This window comes from Tamandua tetradactyla, chromosome 24, assembly GCF_023851605.1.
Source record: "Tamandua tetradactyla isolate mTamTet1 chromosome 24, mTamTet1.pri, whole genome shotgun sequence".
Taxonomy (NCBI): Eukaryota; Metazoa; Chordata; class Mammalia; order Pilosa; family Myrmecophagidae; genus Tamandua; species Tamandua tetradactyla.
The window spans coordinates 15,597,280-15,614,618 of record NC_135350.1 but is presented as its reverse complement, the minus strand read 5'-3'; the positions used below and the strand labels follow the sequence as shown (position 1 = coordinate 15,614,618).

The window sequence follows — 17,339 nt, the reverse complement described above, 5'->3', positions numbered from 1 at the left end:
TGAGAGCAGGGGAAAGGAAAGGAGTATACAAGACAAAGAATCAGCTTACCACCAGGTACCCCGTCATCTGGCCCTCCAAGCAGTAACGAGCTCTCCTTGGATCAGCACGCACCAAGGAAGCCCCACACAACCAGTTTTCCTTCTGCAGGACAGATCTTAGAACCTTGCCAAACTGGGTAGCCTAAGAAACTCTCTCTGCCATGAAAAGCTAAGAAACAAAGAGCAGAAAACCAAAGCACTCCAAGCAAGTCCTCTGAGAGCCGTTTTGATAGTGTGGCAGCTGGATATGTGAGCAATGCAGGGCTGAAGTGAAGGTCACACAATTGATGGAATCACTCACCTTCCGGATGACTCACAGAACTAGACCCAGTCATCACACAGTCCTGAGCATTCTTGATGAATGCTGAATGGCAAGACAAAATTATTAACAGCAGTCCTGGAATGCAGTCAGTCCTCAAGGATAGCAGTAACATTCACCTCGATGTAATTCTCTTGGACAAGGCAGGTGGAAGCTGGCTGACAACAGGATATCCATGCAGATGTTTTAACATTGAGTTAAAACAATTTAACATTGAGTTAAAGCAAGTGGATGTTAAACTGAAGAACTGTTTTGAATCTAAAATGAAACACCAATCAAATGAGCAAATGTATCTGTAGAGTCATGCAAAAAAATCCAAATGTACACCAAATTTATGCACTGCTTTTAGAAATTAGTGCTCTTTTGTAAACATAGAATTATTAATTATTTTTAAGTAAAGATCAGCCTGATGGTAAATACTTCAGGAAAAAACAATTAAAAACAAAAGACAAGCTCAACCACTGAAGCTCCACTAACAAACTGAAAAATTGAAACAATCATCATATTTTCAGAGATGAAAACAGCACTTGCATACATGCTATTTGGAAAGGATTTTTAGCCAGAGCTTGGTATTCTCAGTTATTTTAGAACCATGGAAATAACCTCAGCCAATAGCATTTGGTCTTCTCAAAGTTCACTCTTAGGCTAAAATAAAATCGATAAGTTTTCCCTCATATCTGGGGTCCCCACTTCAATTTAGAGATCATGGAAAGCCCCAATAAGTACACAATTCTTTGCTATAATCATTTCTTGGCCCCAAGATAGGCAATTAAAATTCCTTTTTTGATTAAGGAGAGAGAGAGAGCAGAGGCACTTGCCTTAACATTTTCTGTGGTCACACTTAAAAGAATTTGCCACTCTACATAGTGGCTGTGCAGGAGTAAATAAAAATGGTCACAAATTTTTTTTACATCCTTCCCATCCAGACACAGGATCTAGACCATCTCCCCTGAATCCGGGCACATTCAGTGTTGCACTGAGCAATCGATTATAGAAGTGATGCTGGACTGGATTCCACGCCTGAAGGAACTAACAGTTTTTACTTCCTGTTCTTCCGTGCTCAGTCCAGAGGAAGCTGGACCCATGTAAGAAGTTCAACTTCCTGACATTGCCATGATGTTGTGAAAAAGCCCAAGCTAAACACGAGGAAGGTTCCATGAAGAGAGAAATACCTGACCAGTCCCTGGCCGCTCTGGTCAGCCCAGCCTACGCCCCTGACAAGTCTGAGGAAGCCATCTTGAACTTCAGCCCCATTGAGCCTTCAGATGGCTGGAGTCCCGAGTGGCATCTGACTGCAACCATGGGAGGGACCCTAGGTAAGCATGACACAGCTGCGTACAGTCAACCTGTGGAATTGTGTTAACAAATTGTTGTTTTAAGCTGTTATGGGTTGAACCCATTCCCACGAAAAGACATATTTAAGTCCTAACCCCCATGCCCAATGAATGTGACTTTATTTGGAAATTGGGTCTCTGAAGATGTGATTAGTTAGATGAGACAAAACTAAATTAAGGTGGGCCTTAGTCAGCTGGTGTCCTTATAAGAAAGGAAATTTAGACATGGAGAAAGCAATACAAGGGAGGCCACCGTGTGACAACTGGAACAGAGATTGAAGCTCAAGGATTTCTGGCAAACCACCAAAAATTAGGGAGAGGTGAGGAAGATTTTCCCCCTGAAGATTTCAGACCACTATCCTCCAGAACTGTGAGAAAATAAACTTAAGCCACCCAGGTTGTGATACTTTGTTACAGAAGCCGTAGGAAGCTAAAGTATGAGTCACTAAATTTGGGGTGGTTTGTTACAGTAATAGATTACAGAATAGTAGCATTTTGCCAAAATCTCAGCGCAACTTTTGAGAATTAAATTCTATAGATCAGTGCCATGAAATACAGCAGCCACAAGCCACATGTGATTGTTTATATTTGAGTGACTTAAAATGAAATAAAATTTAAAATTCAGTTTCTCAGGCATACTAGCTACATTTCAATAGCTCAGCAGCCCCTTATGGCTAGGGGTCACCCTGTAGGGAAAAGCAGATTACAGAAAACTTCCACTGTCACAGAAAGTTCTATCAAAGAGCAGTACCACAGACCAACCCAGAGCTCTGTAGAAGGATGAGGCTAAGAGGAAGCATTTTGACAATACATTCTGTCTGCTTAACTACTAAACTCATTCAAGACACAATTCTAAGGACTGATATCTAACTGAACTGAAGAAAGAAATGAAAAGCTAGGTTCGAATTTGAAGCAAGTTTGGTAAAACTTGTCCAGGCTTAATTTTTCTAAGCATGTGCCCTAAAAAGTAAAAATTTTTGTTAAGCACGTTCCTCCAGCAGTAACTGGTCTTATTTTATCACCAAATATGGGAGAGATTCTTAGAGGAAAAATCACCTCTAGCTCAGCCTTGCAAAGCCAAGGCAAGCTGGCTGCTGTAATTGAATAGAACATTCTGCGGAATTCATAAAGGCTTTTGCCTGACAGAGAATCATTAAGATAAATCAGCTGGAAAAAGCGAGGATCTGGTACCTTGGCAAAGATCCATAAAAAATGTTGCTTTTCATTAAGAGATTCCCTTTGTTCCTTGTGGAAAATTCTGAATCTACACGGATGTATATGTATACATCTACATGGGAGAGCTACAGGAAGAGAATAGACAGTTAGGCACGCAAATCAGTTACGCATATATACATACATGTGGATGACTTTAGAAAGAGGATACTTAAGATGTCATCTTTTGAAAAGCCTCTGGGGCAATTTGGTGGGTTTTTTTTTTTTTTTAGATCAAGATCAAGCTATACATTTTTAAAAGTGATGACTTTCTAATGACATTTAATATCAGAATAAAGTTTCACTCAAGTGTGAGATGAAGAACTGTGACATATGAGAATATAAGATACAGGGTATTCCATTTTATCTTGTGTGGGCACAGAAGGAGTTCTTGCCTGCACCTTCCTCTTCTTTTTTTTTTTGTCCTCAAGAATACTGTTTATCTTCTCTTACCATAAGTCTCAACCCCCAGAGCTCTCTATGAGGGCTGCATGTTCATGCTTTCTTTTTGGATAAGGGGAGGTGCTCTTACAGCTAGGTTTGTAGATGTCCTAGGGGAAACGTGATGTCTGTAGGACAGTTCCAAGGCCTTTTGGCAATGTATTTACCAGGACTAAAACCAGAGAGGCGTATCTTATCTTTTTCAGTATAAACACTTAAAAAGGTATAATCATCCATAATTTCTGATAAGCCGTTTTTTATTTTCTGCAATAATATTATATTTGCTATGTGGGGCTAGGAATAGGGAAAAAGGGACATGGAGAGCTGAACTCCCATCACAAAAATCACAAAATCACAAAAATCAACTAAAACATATTGAAATGTCATGGGAATCTAATCTCGAAGGATCTTTTTATCTTCTGTTTCCATGCAGATGAAAAGTTCCTGCATCTAATGGTATACCAGATAATAGCAAGCCTCACTCCAGTTACTTTGGGAAATGATCTGTATGAAATGATCTTAGGTATAGGTTATAAAAGTCTTTTTTATGGTTCTAGTTGAACACACAAATACTATACCCATACATGCAAATCTTTTTTTTTAACTCTTGCTTATGTTGAAATTACAAGGGGTATATATGATTGCCAAAAAATTGCCCTGTAACTTTAAAAATATTTTTTTTAATACCTTGAGCTTAAACCAGGCATGGAAAATTTCAACCCAAAAGATTAAATTTGGAGAAAGTTACTAGCAGATGCGGACTAGAGTTATAATGGATACCACATTGCAGACACCATTATATGAGTCATTACCAAAAATGTTGCTTTATATATATATATACAATAAGCTATATATATTGTTATGCTGCAAATTTACTGAGCTCAGATCTAAGCATTATCTTGAAAATATCCATCAATGTTTGCAAAGCATTTTAACCTTAATAAAAGAAAGACACTATTCTTCTCCATAAAAGATATTCAATATAAATTTCTTGTCTTGAATTATATTTGGATTTCATTATTTTAGATTTTGTAATGACCCCATTGGTGTTGGAATTAATGTAATCTTTTCTAGCTACAAGAAAATTTCTGCTTCCCTATTTAGTGCCAGCAAGATACTAGATACGTCAAAAGAATTTATAGTAACATCTTGAAGAAATAACCAGGCCTATGCAGCAGCTAAGGCCACAGCCCGATCAATCAAGCCTCCTTCCTGCACCCGTTAACTTGCCAAGTGCACCCCCTAATTCCCCAGCTGAGCAGGAACGAGCTGCCCAACTAGGATTCGCTCTTGGACCTGAAGGATGATCATTCCCTTCCCTCTTCCCCAAGTCTGTCTTGGCTAATGTCTCTCCTGGGCCTACTCACTTCTATCCTTCTCTTGCTATTAATCAGCCCTTGTATTTTAAAACTTCTCACCAAGTTTGTTTCTTCAAGACTAGAAACCTTTCACAACAAACTTCTCCTCACCATAGGCTCAACCAGCTTATGGTGCTTGTTCTAGTTGGCTAGCTGCTGGAATGCAATATACCAGAAACGGAATGGCTTTTAAGAAGGGGAATTTAATAAGTTGCTAGTTTACAGTTCTAAGGCCAATAAAATGTCCCAATTGAAGCAAGTCTATAGAAATGTCCAATCTAAGGCATCCAGGGAAACATACCCTGATTCAAGAAGGCCAAAGACGTTCAGGGTTTCTCTCTCGGCTGGAAAGGCACATGGCGAACACAGTCGGGGTTTGTGTCTCATCTGGAAAGGCATGTGGCAAACACGGGGTCATCTGCTAGCTTTCTCTCCTGTGTTCCTGTTTCACGAAGCTCCCCGGGAGGTGTTTTCCTTCTTCATCTCCAAAAGTCACTGGGCTGGTGGACTCTCTGCTCCTCGTAGCTGTGTCATTCTCTGCTCTCTCAGAATCTCTTCTGCTTTCCCCAAAATGTTTCCTCTTTTATAGGATTCCAGTAAACTAATTGTTCTAGTTTGCTAGCTGCCAGAACACAATATACCAGAAATGGAATGGCTTTTAAAAGGGGGAATTTAATGAGTTGCTAGTTTACAGTTCTAAGGCCGAGAAAATATCCCAATTAAAACAAGGCTATAGAAATGTCCAATCAGAGGCATCCAGGGAAAGATACCTTGGTTCAAGAAGGCTGATGAAGTTCAGGGTTTCTCTCTCATCTGGAAAGGCACATGGCAAATACAGTCACAGTTTCTCTCTCGGCTGGAAGGGCACATGGCGAGTAAGGCATCATCTGCTAGCTTTCTCTCCTGGCTTCCTGTTCTATGTAGCTCCCCAGGAGGCATAAGGTTGCTGGCTTGTGGACTCCCTGCTTCTTGTGGCTATGTCGTTCTTCTCTGCTCTCTGAATCTCTCATTCTCCAAAATGTTTCCTCGTTTATAGGACTCCAGTAAACCAGTCAAGACGCACCCAAATGGGTGGAGACATGTCATCACCTAATCCAGTTTAACAACCTTCAATTGAGTCACATTTCCAGGGAGATGATCTAATTAAAATTTCAAACATACAGTACTGAATAGGGATTAGAAGAAACAGCTCTCTTTACAAAATGGGACTAGGATTAAAACATGGCTTTCCTAGGGTACATACATCCTTTCAAGCCGGCACAGTGCCGCTGCTCCCCACGCTCAACCAGCCACAATTAAGAATGTAACCAGAGACTCCTATACTCCCACAAATTGGGCCTACGACCCACCGAGGACTTGAAACAATTACAGAAGATGGGCCACTGGCCCAAATTCCCTTAACATGAAGGGAAGTTAGAAGTCTCTGAGAGGGAAATGATGGATGGTTAGAATTAGGGCAGTGGCTGGCTAAGCAAATAGCAAACTCCAAAAAGCAGTCAGGTCTCCAGGTAAAAGATACTTCTGAAAAGAACAGCAACGAGCAGCACCTGCAGCCAAATAACCCCCGCCTGAGCGAATCATCTACCGAGAAGGGTGGAGCCAACCGCCCCATCCAAGTGCACAATCTACCCCCAGGCCCTGCCCTGGAGCTGTAGGGAGGGCAGAAGAGAAAACCCTGATCAGGAAGGGGAAGGGAGAATAAGTAAAGCGAATCTATAAAGTAAATGTCCCACATTGCCTTTTGTCTCTTGCCTTTCTCACTTACTTCTGTCTTTGTGAGAGTGCCGGCATGCTCCCTCCCTGCATGTGTACTCAGTAAATTGTCTACCTGCTTGCTCTAAGAAAAGAAAAAAGGAAAAGAAAAAAAAAAACAAAAGAGAGCTGAAAGTGGACATATTTATGTAGAAACCAATATTTTAATTTAATAAATTATTTGTGTTGGTAAATACATGTTGGTGTTAACAATGTTAAACCACCAAAGAAGACCCAAACATCCACCTACATTCAGAGAATTTTGTCCTCTACTTTGTGCATTTATTTCTGAATTGAAATTGAAACTCCCCTTCCCCTGGCTTCAATAAGGGTAGCAGGAGGTGAGGTTTGGGGAAGAGTAAGACTTGTCATCAAAAGCATTTCATGTGGTTGATGTTAACCATCCTGAATGAATAAGAAAGACCCACTTGCATCTAAGGTAGAGGCCCTTTTAATAGAATACAGACATACAGGAAGGAGTTAAAATGTTCCATAACATAATCACGTGTAAGCGCCATGAACACAGGGATTTTTGTCCATTTATTCATTGCTCTGTCCTCAGCAACTTTAGCATTGATTAGTACGTAATTGATGCCTCATAAATATTGATTGAATTGTTCCATGAATGATTGAATAGTGCCAGGCTTATGGTTTCACAAGGAACAGGGTGAAAGTTATTTTAACAGAAGGCATTTCCTTTTTCCCCTTGTGCTCTCTGGGGTGGGATTAATGCTCACCCTGGAGATGTGTGCTTGGTCCTTCAATAACTAGTGAAAGAAGAGCAACTCCAGCTGGTGGGGAAGCTGAACTGGAATCAGAGTCCATATTCACAAGGACTATCCCAAAGCGACTGGGCATGTCCTCTAGCCAAACACCGCCGGGAACACCCCGGGGGCACACAGGGATTAATGACTCACTGCAGAGGAAGAACATGATTCCCAGGGAGCATGGGGCTTCTCAGTAAGAAAGTATCAGAAGGGACTTAAAGGTTTGGGGATTGTATTAAGTGGTTTTGAGGAGGGCTTAAGGAAGAGGGGCTTTGCTCAGTTTTGGAAGCTGTCAGGAAGAAGACATAATTTTATGTTTCGGAGAATCTTAGTTATTCTTAACTAGAGAATGGGAAGAAGAGAGTGGAGGCTAAAAGTGTATCGGTAAAGAGATAGCAGACCCTCGAAATGGCCAGGATTGAAGGCGATTTTGTCAGTTTTCCCATTGGGAAAATGCTCTTGTACCCAAACATGATGACAGAATGGTTTTGCTTCTGTCTTGATCCATCACCATCCCAGGTCCTTGTCTGATGGGGGTTTTGCGTGAAATGGCTCATGTTCCACAAGGGAACATCAGGGCAGAGCTGAAAGTTCTAGGTCTACTCCAAAGAGCCCCAAGGCCTGGCTGAGAGGCGGATTCTCCCAGATGTCTAAGGCTGCTTTTCTCTTTCTAAGGACAGATGGAAGCCCCTGTATCATTATCCAAGAATTTAAAAGCTAAAAATCAACCTAACCAGGCAGTGCGACAGTGGCTCAGTGGCAGAGTTCTCACCTGCTATGCTGGAGACCTGGGTTCGATTCCTGGTGCCCATGCAAAAAAAAAAAAAAAAAAAAAAAAAAGTCAACCTAACTGTTAAGTGAAGTATTTTTTATTCTCCTACCTTGACAAATACATTCATAACAACAAAACAGAAAAAGTTGTTCAGAAGCAACAATTTTTATATGACTGAAAGTTGGCAACATATTTTGAAAGACTTGATGTAATTATGATTTTGCATGTGTAGGCATTCTAGAGATGAGCCAGTGATGTTTGTATGACTAATAAAATAAAGACCTATATTATTAATAAATTACTATGTACTTCATAAAATTATCTTGTCTACATTTCAACAAAATCACTCATTAGGTTGTGAAGATTTTTCACATAATTGGTGTTCCACTGACACTAATGATCTGATGGATTAAAAATAAAATATAATGATATCTAGAGTACATAAAAGTTGGATGTATTTTCACCCAAAACTGTGAAATGAAAGGTGTTAAAAATTTAAATTTTTTTAATATATTTTCATAAGCAATGCTTTTCTTCTAAAACATTCAAAATCATGTAGAAATAAAAAGGCAAAATACAAATTATATCACTGCATATCAAATTTTCAAATAAAACTTATGTAAAGACAGCTAATTTTTTAAATATTTTCGAATATAAGTACCTCATTAAATATACTTACAGAAATAAAGCTAGTTGTAATTCTAGCATTTGCTGTGTATCTAGTTGCCACTGAAAAGAATTACTATGACTCTGCAATATTACTACACATATAAACTTCAAGTGATAGGAATTGTAACATTGAGAAAGTTCCTCGGCAAGACATACAAACTGTGCAAATACCTTGCTAATTTCATAGGTCTCCCTAATATATAAATCAAAACAGGAAGAGAAAAAAATGGACTCAGCACTACTGTACTGGGAAATTGTTCTCCTCATGCACGAAGCTGTTGCTTTTGTGCTGAGTGCAAAGACTCAGTTAATTTGTCTTTCCTCTTACCTAAGCACTTTTGCCACTCAAATCCTTCCTGCCCATTAAAGTCGTTTCCATCTCTTTTAGCAGCAACACAACCCACATGTTCCTTGAGGACAGAGGGCAAGAGATGTGGAGGAACATTTCACTGCAGCCTGAGGAGTGTTAACATGAGAGCAGATGTTTACTGTTACCCGTCACGCTGCAACTGCATTGAGCTCCGGAACTCACAGGAAAGAGGTACCCATGGACTCTGTAATAAACTTATTCTGTGTGTGCATTTGTGATAAACAGGGTCCTCCAAAGCAGGGAGCTTACTCTGGGGGCCCCTCTTCCTGACCCTTCCTGAATCTTCTTCTTCTTTTTCAAAGTCAGCCAAGTGTGGTCAGAAGAAAGCTTCTATGGGCCCCCATTGCAGAATGAGAGAGGTCTCCCTGATGAAAGAAATGTATTAGGACTTAGAGACCAGAAATAAGGAAATGGGAGGATACAAGGATATATGAGAAAGGGGTGGGGGAGGGATTTTAAGAGAAAGAGATTGAGAGATAGAAGGAACAAATGGGTACTGTTCTTTTAAATGCCTAAATCTGTAAGGCCTTGTGTAGCACAAGGGGGCATGCAATAAATTACAGACTTGGTTCCCACTTCATTGAACTTCTGTTATTTAGGTGTAGCTGACCATTTAGTAAAATAACTTGTTATATCTTCCTTACAGTCCATTAGATGTTTGGTATGGGGAAGACTGACAAATCAGAAGGTATTGGGATAACGAGGGTAATTTTCCTATTATTCTAGGGAAGCTCTAATGGAGACTGAGGGTCACTGCCCTCAGAAGGAGGAAGGGGCATTCCTCCCACTTGTGTATTATAAAGCAGAGTTTCCACTCGTTAACAGCAGAACAGCAAAGGGACCATAGGCACAAACTAAATCACCTGAGTTTCCCCACTGCTCCCTGCCCCCTACCTCCTGTCAGTTAGCTGCAGGCCACTTGAATTAGAAACAAGGGATGGGAATGCTTCTTAATCCAGGTGTGGTGGTTTAAAACTGTATGTATCCCAGAAAAACATGTTCTTCAATCTAATAGATTCCTGTAGAAAAGTAGGAACCTATGATAAGGCTACTTCAGTTAAGGTATGACCCATCTCATTCAGGATGGGCCTAATCCTTTCCTGGAGTCCTTTATGAATGGAATGAAATTCAGACACAGAGAGAAAGCCATAGAAGCAAGAAGCTGAAAGCAATGAAAACCAAAAAAAGAAGGGAGAGACCAGCTGACACCGCCATGTCTCTTACCATGTGGCAGAGGACCCAAGGATCGCCAGAAGAAAGCATTGCCTTGATGATGCCTTGATTTAGACATTTTCCTGCCCTCAAAACTGTAAGCTAATGAAGTCCCATTGTTTAAGCCAACCCATTTCAGGCAATTTGCATTAAGCAGTCAAAAGAAACCAAAATACCAGGTTATTCTTGAAGGTAAGAAAAGCTCATTTCTCTTACAATTCTGTAAAACCAACTTTTCACAACTTAGAAATTGTTTCTCCACCCCCACCCCTTCCAAATATGCAGAATTTTACTATAGCAGCCCCATTGCTGGGGACCACAGATTTGACTTTGGGGGCCAGGCTTTCACTGGGAAGATAGCTCCATCTACTGTAGATAAAATGAGGTTCCAAGTTCATCAAACACAATTGACCTAAAGATCTCTATCCCACTCCCCCACCCCCACCCCAAGATCTCTGGGATCTTGTTTTACTTGTTTTTAAAGACTTAGGAAGTAGGTTCTATGTGTCAGGTATTCTGCTCAGCTTCTGAAGTTTCAAAGATGAATATGACAAGTCTTCAGCCCTAAGGAGTTCAACACAGGCTATCAATAAATGCCACACCCTCTACCTTAAAATTATCTGCTCGTAAAGACCAAAGTCTCAAATCTTCATCCTTGAGTAAAATCACTGTCTGTTGTAATATGAAGAAAAATTGCATTAACTGGAAGGTGAAACTATTTTAAAGCGTCTTGATGCTAATTTAATGGTCTACGAATTTTTGTGGCATTTATTGCTGCCTAATGGTATCACATTTTCTCCAATTACTAGGTACTTGTTGACACTGGTTGGTGACCTTATGCTATGGACAGACGGACCCTAACCTCAGAGATAACTCCCATTTTTGAGCCCTTAGTTATGGCAGGAAGTCTATGGCGGATTTTTATAGATTTTTTTTCAAGTAATTGTGTCATTTAGTTCTTACCACAACCCTCTGAAGTAGACGTACTAATCATTCTCTTTTTATAGGTGAAGAAAAGGAATTTTAGAAGCTTAGTAGCTTCCTCCATGCCACACAGCTAGTGAGTGGCGGACCCGGGAATGAAACCGGGTCTGTTTGAGGTTTGCGTGTTAATACTAGTGAAATAGCTACCTTGTTTATAGGCTGGAGCACTCTGAGATGATGCAGAGCAGAAATAGAGGAGAAACCAACCCCGTTTTGAAAGGGCATCTGCTTATTTGCAATGTAAAATGACTATTCCCACATACCATCCAATGGTTGTAAACACTCAAATACCTAACTAAATGCCTATTCAATTAAAATAGGCTAGTCCAGTCACACTCCTGAAAACAGCTCCCTGGGTAATGTTTTAGGGTGGAACATCTTTTGTTTTTTAATACCCAACCTTCATAGAAAGTCTAGCATGTATGTATATAAGTAATAGGCATAATTACTGTTTTAGTTCCTTTATAGGAAAGTGGTGGGATGGGAGTAAAAATAAAAAATAAAAAATAAAAAAAAATCATAAGCTTCCCTTTTTAAAATAATGGAGAATGATCTCTAAGTTAAAATTTGTTGCACAGGCGGGCCGCGGTGGCTCAGCGGGCAAAGTGCTTGCCTGCTATGCCGGAGGACCTCGGTTCGATTCCCGGCCCCAGCCCATGTAACAAAAAACGGAAAAACAAAATACAATAAAACAAGAAAATGTTTAAAGATGTTTCCCTTTCTTCCTTCCTTCCTTCCTTCTATCCTTCCTTCCTTCTCTCTGTCTTTAAAAAAAAAAAAAAAAAAAAAAAAATTTGTTGCACAGAACATCTAAATTTCAAAAATGAGTTACTTTCTCGCCTGCCATGCAGGAGACCCGGGTTTGATTCCTGGCCTATGCATTTCCCAAACAAACAAACAAAAGAAACCAACAAAACCAAACAAAAACTCAACAAATGGTGCTGCAATAACAGGATACTCACATGGAAAAAGAATGAAATGTGATGCCACCATACAGCATACCAAAAAAAAAAAAAACTGAGTTACTGATGTTAAACAGGCATGTGTAATTTTATTTCAATAACTCAGTGGCAGGGAGGGCTTCGTGGGGATCACCTTGACGTAAGAAAATACAAGCCAAGTATCCATTTTGCTTCCTACACTCTGGAAATCAGCAAATTTTCATTGTTTCCTCATTCGGAGACTCAGTTCCATCGGAATCACAATGGCCAATGGAAAAATAAAGTCAGAAAATTGCTTGTCATTCCTCTCTGTGTCACAGTGGTGAGAATAAGGCCTTTTGGTGGCACGATGGGCTTTAAAATGTCACCAGAACTCCTGGAGGACGTGCTGTAAGAGATGCTGATGGTGCAGATACACTGGCTGCCACAATTCAGCAGCCTAGCGAAGCAACTTCCAAAGTTATTCAGTAACTCAGTTAGTGAGGGTTCACTGTATGTTGAAGTTGTATTAATTGTTTGAATACAGATAATAAGAGAAAATCTTGCTTCCTCTCCCTTGAGAGTAAAAAATGGACATGCAAATGTGGACATGTACTAAGACAGCTTTTCAGAAGAAAATGAAGTGCCCGATGTAGACTCAGCAAGACCTTCTTTATTTCACTCCAAAAGGCATATTCACAAGTCACCACTGAAATGTGCTCAAAGTGACTGGGATCTTGTTTGTGAAACTTCTCATTTAGACCTTGATGCTGCCAAACATAAACAAAATCTTTCTTCATAGGTAAAGAGAGAATGAGAGAAGAGGTGCTGCTATTTATTAAAATTCATCATGTCTCCATTTGCAGATGTATATGTTGAAGAAAGGTCTATTTTTAAATGAATCAGTACATAAAGATGGGTCTGTTTAACACATTTGGAAAATAAGGAAGGCATCTGCTTGAATATTTCTGCGTTTTATAGATGTAAAAATATTATGTTAATCTGTTTTTAAATCAAACATAAGATTGAATAAATTTTATCAATATTCTTATCTTACATTATCTCTGTTCACTGAGGGAATAAAGGTAACTGATGCTCAAGCTTGTGATCTAACCAAAGTAAATTTTTACTTGTCAGCACATTAAGATACGTAAATATAAAAACACACATCTAGGCGGTGTGACAGTGGCTCTGTGGCAAAATTCTCACCTGCCATGCCGGAGACCCAGGTTCAATTCCCAAATCCTGCTCATCCCCCCCAAAAAAAGAAGAAGAAAAGAAACACAAATCCCACTTTAAAAAGGGACAAACAATTTACCCTCTGAAAGAAACTTACATTTTTTTCTCTGCATGGGATAAAAGCGGTTTTTAGAGATATGCAAGCTAATACACACCAACCTGTGTGGTCGGTATTTTGAAAATAATAAACAAGTATTTAAAACATAGATTTCTTCCATATCTTATATATTAGTTATTTCCCTTCCTGAATGCTCTCCATATAAAAGCTGAAACACATTCACAAAACACACTTCTTTCTTCTCACACAAACATTTAAATTCTTGGTGTCTGAACCAAAGAAACTTCTCAAATAAACTTTAGTTTCCTTCCTCTCTTTATAAAGTCCCCGATGTAAAAGTCTCTTCAAGTAGGGTGGGCCACGGTGGCTCAGCAGGTAAGAGTGCTTGCCTGCTATGCCTGAGGACCCGGGTTCAATTCCTGGTGCCTGCTCATGTAAAAAAAAAAAGATCTCTTCAAGTATCGCAATGTGATGAGGGGGAACCACAGCTCAAAATTGTTCCTTAAGATCTGGAGACTTTATTGCAATGGGAATGAACGACTCACAGCTACTTGCAACAACATGATTGAATCTTACAAGCATAAAATCAAACATTTAGAATCCAGACAAAAGAATATGTGCCATATGACTCCATTTATGTACAATTTTAGGAGCAGGCAAAACTAGAATCTAGTCTTTAGGGAATGTATGCTTCAATGAAAAAAGACTACAAATAAAAGCAAGGACGTGACTTCCAAAGAAAACAAGATCGTAGCTGCCTTTGCGAGGAAAAAAGGAAATAATGAGGGGTGGAGGCATTGCAGGGTACTTCCAGGGGAGCAGCACTGTAAGCATGCTAGTGTTTGCTTTGTAATAAATCACAGGGAGCTGAATTGTGCTTGTGGGTGTGTGTGCTTTTCCGTCTGTGTTTCATTGCAAAATATAAACATTGGAAAAAATTAATTTGCAGATCCAATTATATGTCAAGAGCCTTTTAAAAAAAGGTTAGGAGTCTCTGTCACAGTAATTCCACCTTCAGAAATCTGCCCTACAGACATAGTCCCTTGTAAAAGTTTTGTACCTAATGATATTCACTGAAAATGATTAATACTTTGGAAATGAATACAACCTAAAATCTAACAATAGAGGAATGGCTTAGATTATGTTTATAAGCCATATATTCTAATTATAGATATGGTATAATTACAACTTTGTTTTTAAAATATCCTGTCCATGGGAGAAAGATTTGAAAGACATAAAATGTTAATAGTGAGTTTAGGTAGTGAGGTTACAGCTAAATCTTTTTAATGATTTCCCCCATTTTTTTTAATTAGCAGGCATTCATTTAAAATTTTTAAAAATAGACTGTTGCCCAGTTTGGCCCAACTCCTTATACAGTTGTGCCTTAAGACATTTATATTTGGTTATGCCACATATTGGATTGTCAAAGCCTCATTTCTTCATAGCCTCCTAAAGAAAGATTATCAGTTCTTCGTCACCTGAAGAAATTGAGGCACTCGGAACTAAAATAACTTGGCCTAAATCATATAATAAGAATAAAGGAGTCAGAATTTGAACCCACACATTTTTATTCTAAATTCTAAAATTCTTTGAATTATACCATGCATATATATAGGGTGATACAAATAAGATTTAGCAGTAACTAAATCCCCCTAAAAAATGTGGTAGCAATGTCCAATACTGAGATGCAGTGTTACCAGGATATTATGTTAAGCAGTGATTCTCAACATTTAGGAGAGAGCTTACCTATGCCTGTGAGTATCTGCTGAAAGCCACGGGTGCGCACACACACACACACACACACACACTCACAAATGCATTTTTCTCCCTATATTTCAGGGGATCATGAAGTCTATAAAGCATTTCCACAAACCCCTGGTTTTACACACCTGCCGACCTGAACATGAATATCAGACAGCAATAGACTAATGTTGAGTATCTGAATGGTTGGGGAAATATAGCTAAATAATCCAAGGAGGAGCAAGAACTAAATTTTTTCCCTCCTCAACTTCCATAAACTTTCGCAAAGAAGACAGCAGAAATCATCCCAATTGATTGACCACCGTGATGTTTTCAAAATGGCAGAATCTTCTTTCTTTCCCACACCTAGAAAAGTGGAAGTCTTACAAATACCCCCTATCCCCCCCCCAGGCCAGTGTATAAATCCCCACTGCCCTTCTATTTTGTATAAAAGAGAACCTAAAATCTTCCTTTTCTGTTACTTCTTCCCTGTGCATAGGCCTGGACCCAGACGGATGAAAACAGAAATAAAGACAAAGCAGATGAGGCAGCTCCAGGCATGCAACCAACCTCTCTTGCTCAGATCCTCCCTGGCAAATGGATCTGAGATACTTGAAGGCGAGAACAAAGGAGACCCTCAAAGCCCTGTCGTGCTCCAAGATTTGTTTTCCAGGGAACTCCCAGCACACCAGCCGGAACAGATTATCATTCATACACGTTTGCCCATATTCACTCCTCTCCGCTCCTTATCCCAAAGCATACTCATTGGATTATGACTTTATAAGCCTGTGGGTGTTACCCCCCGCCCCACGCCCATTCTCTTATCCCTCATGAGACTAAAAAATTGCCTAAAACTTGATAGTTTAAGTTTATAAATATAAATATCTAGGATTCCACATTACAGAGCAAACCAACTATCTCGTTCTGTAGCACAGAACTCGGGGCTGGGGCGGGGGGCACATTTGCAGTGCTCACACTTTCACTTTTTCCATCTGCAGCCATGACCTGTATCTTGATTGCCCATCCCAGCGCCATATCAGAGGGGGACACAGGCTACAGCTAGGAAACATGAGGATGCCACAATAAATAAATTCCAAATGAGCATTTATGAGTCCCCTTACTATGAGCTAGGAACTGGGAGTTAGTTGCTTTCAAATATTTTATCTTCCAAAATCCAAAATCCCCGTGAGGGAGAACTATTACCATTTTACAGGTAAGGAAACAGAGGGTCAGAGAAACAGAGCATTTGGTTCAGAATCATATTTAAATAATCTTTCTACCATAACCAACCAGGTCATAACAATCAAGATCACTGTGAATTTGTGGGTTTAGAGTCAAGAACCTTCAACAGAACTTTGCTAAGGGATCCCTCTAGAGCCACCTTCTCTCTGCCTTGAGACCTAAGGCATTTGACAATTACTTAAACAACAGATAGGCCTAGGTTGTGCACAACAGTCGTATCCAAGGTTTCCCTACTTCTATTTTATATAAAATAGGGAAGACAAATTGGACTCTTTCACACTCTCTAGGCCTATCTGAAGAGCAAAGGTGGGTTAGGTGGACAACACTAATTGAACAAGATGTCCATTTTGATACCTTGTTTGCCGTGGCATAGGTAGGAAGTAATGTAGGTCATTCTTATGCCTGGTCGTGAAAACCTTGCATAATCATTGCTACTCTCTCTTCCCTTCCATTGTGATCAGGAAAGCCATATGTTGAAGGTAGCAGTGTCAAAAGGAGAAATGGTCTACATAGCATACCTATAACAACTGCAGTGGTTGCAGGAAATAAAACTTTATCCATCCACCAAGATTTTGAGATGATAAAGTACAGCAGTTAGCATTACTTATCTTGAATTTGTGGTAAGAAGATTCATATTGTACAAGTTTTTAAGACTGGCAAACAGGAGCTAGAAACAAGTTTTGAAACCTTAGCAAAGAATTTTACAAACTTATGGACCATTAAGTCCAGGACACATTGCAGTTTCAGGCAGAATTCCCCGTGTGACCCACTGTTACCCATCCCTGGTTTGATACATTTGGCTTTTTATTTTTTAAAGTTGCCAATACCCTTCTTTATGTCTCGGGGTCCATTTCCATAAAGATTGACCACAGAACAGAATGCAGCATCCCCAGTTTCCCCAGACCTTCTTC

General features: G+C 39.7%; 1 long non-coding RNA gene across 1 annotated transcript; it reads left to right on the top strand.

The window, feature by feature from the left end:
- Positions 1-9,074: 9,074 nt before the first annotated feature.
- Positions 9,075-16,218, top strand: LOC143668449 (uncharacterized). Its single transcript, XR_013168446.1, has 3 exons — positions 9,075-9,204; positions 15,686-15,804; positions 16,185-16,218. It is a non-coding gene; the product is annotated as an uncharacterized LOC143668449 (long non-coding RNA).
- Positions 16,219-17,339: the final 1,121 nt, after the last annotated feature.